The following is a 3874-nucleotide window of genomic DNA, read 5'->3' on the forward strand; positions in this document are numbered from 1 at the left end:
GGGGTGCTCGTGCTCGAGCTCTAGCCTCGAGCTTCTCGGCTAGCTGGCTAGGAGCTTCTATTTTTACCATGGGGTGGCGAATTGTTCCCCACACCGGCGGCGGCCCACGAGGCGGCAGCTCGAGCGGACCAGAGGTTCGCCAATGCGACCGGGTTCAAACCATTTATAAATAGTAGGAGTTTCTCGCGCCGCTCGCGGAAAATCGGCGACGATTTGCCGAAATACAGATTCGGGTCTGACTCGATGCTTTCGAGGACGTACAGTACTGATTCCTGGATTAATCTGTTAACCGGGTCATCCCTTAACCCTTTCACGGTCCAATACTTATTTAGCCTCCGAGGAAAATTATGTTTTAGCGATTATTGATAATAAAAACAAATTTTGTCGAATGATCTAAGAGATGTCAAATAAGGACATTCTATTGATCGAGAACGTACTAAAGTACAGATAACGTTGCGTACACGTAATATATATCGAGAGTGAAAGGGTTAACCCTGGTTCGTGAATACCAAAGAATAGCTATAGAATATGTTAATTGAATTCGCAAGAGAAATTTACGATAGGTTTGGTTCAAGAAGAATTTATATCTTTGATGTCTGGGTGGTTTAATTCGTCGATGAGTGCGAGGCAGTCGAGCTGTTCGTATTTCCGATTAACCAGCCGCCTTGTCGAACACGTGTACCGGAGCGTGTAGATAAAAATTAATGATATTTAGAAATAGCATCGGCGAATGCGATTGATACGGTATGGGCTCTGAATCCCAGCGAGATTCACGTGTACGAAACGAATACGCTATATTGCTAATTAACGTTTGTTGATGTATCGTGTATACTTGTATACGTAGGAGCTTGCACGAGTGATTCGAAAGAAAATTTCTGAGAGCCGGTAAATAGAGGCTGTAAACGGCGGTAAAGTATCATGGCATGAGTGTTCATTCAGATTTGTATGATTACTAATTCATGGGAGAATTTACGTGTTTGATATATTTAGATGATCCAACTTTGAATGAACGCGTAACGAGAAATATCAACAATTATATCTAGCACACGTGTTTCCTATTCGTAGAACATCCTTGCATAGAATGAAATTCGAGGAAATTTACGAGAAACTTGGAATGTTTCGTTCACTCGCCTTCTCAATGAAATCCGGAGAATATAACTTAACGAAAAACTTAGAAAACTCAGTGATAGATTCTTTCATTCTAGCAAAAGTAGAAACATTAACGATCACATTCGGCGCGCAATCATGTTCCCTCTTAAATGGAATATTCTTCTTCAGAATGAATTCAAAGAAATTTACAAGCAACTACGAAAACACTCAACAATCTGTCTTTCGATTTGATAACACAAGAATCTTGACAACGAGTAAACGTAATAACTTGCACGTCGTTGAGTTGAAGTCGTAGTAAAAGTTACGAAATGGGGGGTGCTTTGCTTGCTACGGGAACATGCAATGAGATCTAAACGACTGGGTGAACAAAGATTTCGATCGATCGATGAAACAGCATGGACGCGTCTATAGCCGGTGCATAGGACTGCATTTTTGATGCTGCACTCATCAATGTCGGTCAGTCGCTTTCCTCCCCCTTACAGAAACTAGGCTTCCTTGAATTTATTAGAATACATTCCCCCGTGTCAACGATCCTACGAGACTCCGACTGTAACGTTGTCTATTTTTTTTATCTTCTTCTTTGTGCGTCGAAGAATGAACGAAGAGAGCTGATCGAAAGCTACGGAGTCTATGTAGAACGCGGACCGTCCAATCCTCGCTCGTGTCCTCCCGCTTTTTTATATAACAGAAATCAATTAATCGATCCCCCTTCGGTGTGCCTATTGTTGCACGCAACAACGAGAAATAATTACGCGTTCCCCGATGATGCTCTCACGCTCGCCGGCGCGGTCACGAGAAAAAGAAAAGAGAGGCCACAAAGCGCCGGTATACCCTCATTATTAAAATAACTCCTCCTAGAGGATCGTTTTTCCCTCGAAATGCTCGTTCGAGTGCCAACTTCGAGACGATCGACCGCCTTCTTCGCCCAAAAATCCATCGACTTCCACCCAGTTAATTCTTCCATTTCGGTTCGATGCGACCGCCTCGATCGGCGTTTAGTCGGCGAAAAATATTACAGGCCAAATCTAAGCGAACGTGCGACGCCCTCGTTCCACGCATGCCTCTTGCACCTGCGGACGCGTCCGACCGCATCGTGGCTGCGAATCGCATCGTCGTCGTCGTGCGTATCCGTGATCTTTGTCTCGTGTCACCCACTGATGATTATACCGATGTTCTATGTATGTATATAGTGTCATGGCTATCACGCGGTCGTCACGCGGGAACAGAAGCACCTGAGGAATCGTCGGTAACGTCCACGAGGCTTGAGGATTCCTTAGAATCTTGCGAACTTACGTTACGCGCTCTGATATTGTAAGTTTTGTTGCAGTAATAAATAATAGACGAGTAATAAATGTCCGTGGAAAGGAATAATCTGCAGGTAATCGCGCGCATCCAGAATGTTTTCCAGTAAAAACAAGAAATCATGGAAAAGAGAAGCACGCTAAAATTAATCACCGAACATTCTATAATACGCTTAATGGACGATGGATAACGGGAAATCGATAAACTCGATCTATATCGAGGTAAGAACAGATATAAATATTTCGGAGTTGAGATTATCACGCAGCAGAATTGGTAGTCCTCGAAATATCGCGTCACCGGTGACCAAGTCGAGGAAGATCCTTACATCTAGTGGTATCCTGCGAATGGACGAGTCGGGATCGATCCGTGAAAGAAGAAAACCGACGCACTCGCGACCCAAAAATACTTGGGAAAAATCATATTCGAAGCGCAGCTGCAAGCATCACTAAAGAAAACACACGGAAATAGAGCGGACACGGCTAGAGCACACGGCTCGCGCGCGCGAGAGTGAGGCGCTCGTGTCACCGTGACCCATCGGGAGAAGAAAGAAGCTAAACTAGAGTCCTTTCAACGTATTCTTCTCACCAACTATCCTCATATTTTCTCGCCATAATTCACGTTGCACACGCTCCACCCAAAACACACCACCAATTTTAAAGCTCTCTCGGGTTCGCACTTCCGATCGATCGATCCGCGCGAGCGGCACGTGCAGTTTTCCGCGGACGATTCCGGCCGAGTCGTCTATCGCGCACTACGCACTGCTCCGTGGAAAAACACGTTGTGCGTTTTTCCGCACACGTGCGCCCCGGCCCGCACACGGCACTTGTCAAGCGCACTTTCGCAGCTGCGCCACACCGCATTCACGCATGCAACCCTCTGCAGCAGCACAGGCACACGCATTCAACCAAACGCACGTTTCATCGATACTATATCGCGGTATACTTGTGCACGATACTCATAGTTTAACCGTTAATACGATGCGATCGAAATAGAGAAGATCGGAAACGACGATATACCGTGCCGTGATGTGGCGTCTCGACGCTCCGGCATCGATGGGCCACCGTGGACGCGTCGATCGTTGCTTCCTCTGTTACTCTCCACCGTTGCGCACCGGTCTCTGGCTCTACTCGACCCTGGTCCTTCTTCCTTTTCGATCGTTCACTGCCTATCCTCGTCGTGGTCGTTGTACGATGATCGTGTCACGCTGGTCGTCGCTGTAAAGTTGTCTTCTCTTGTTCTCAACTCTTCTACACTTCCTGTCACTTCCGGTTCTCGCGTGTCGTTCCGCAATAAAACAGGTATAGTATGCCCCGCGAGATTCGTTTTATTGCGGAGGCTCCGGCTCGGTTTTCCACCTCTGCGTCGTCGACGTACACGCACCGTGGATACGGGAACGTGCGTCAGGGTGGTGGCATGATTGCGACTATCCACCTCAACGAACATCGCCGTCGGCGCTGCCCTC

The 3874-nt window shown here is 46.8% G+C and overlaps 2 protein-coding genes across 5 annotated transcripts in view; one reads left to right on the plus strand and one right to left on the minus strand.

Annotated features, from left to right (window-relative positions):
• Positions 1–3857, minus strand: part of LOC100741061 (junctophilin-1) — a 44960-nt gene extending 41103 nt beyond the window's left edge. The window contains exon 1 of the mRNA XM_033319257.1: positions 3429–3857. The gene's annotated coding sequence lies outside the window, so the exon portion shown is untranslated. The remainder of the gene's footprint in view (positions 1–3428) is intronic.
• Positions 1–3874, plus strand: part of LOC100741182 (cytochrome b5) — a 70544-nt gene that overhangs the window by 60413 nt on the left and 6257 nt on the right. The gene's annotated exons all lie outside the window — the stretch shown is intronic.

This window comes from Bombus impatiens, unplaced genomic scaffold (genome assembly GCF_000188095.3).
Source record: "Bombus impatiens unplaced genomic scaffold, BIMP_2.2 scf_0142, whole genome shotgun sequence".
Lineage (NCBI taxonomy): Eukaryota > Metazoa > Arthropoda > Insecta > Hymenoptera > Apidae > Bombus > Bombus impatiens.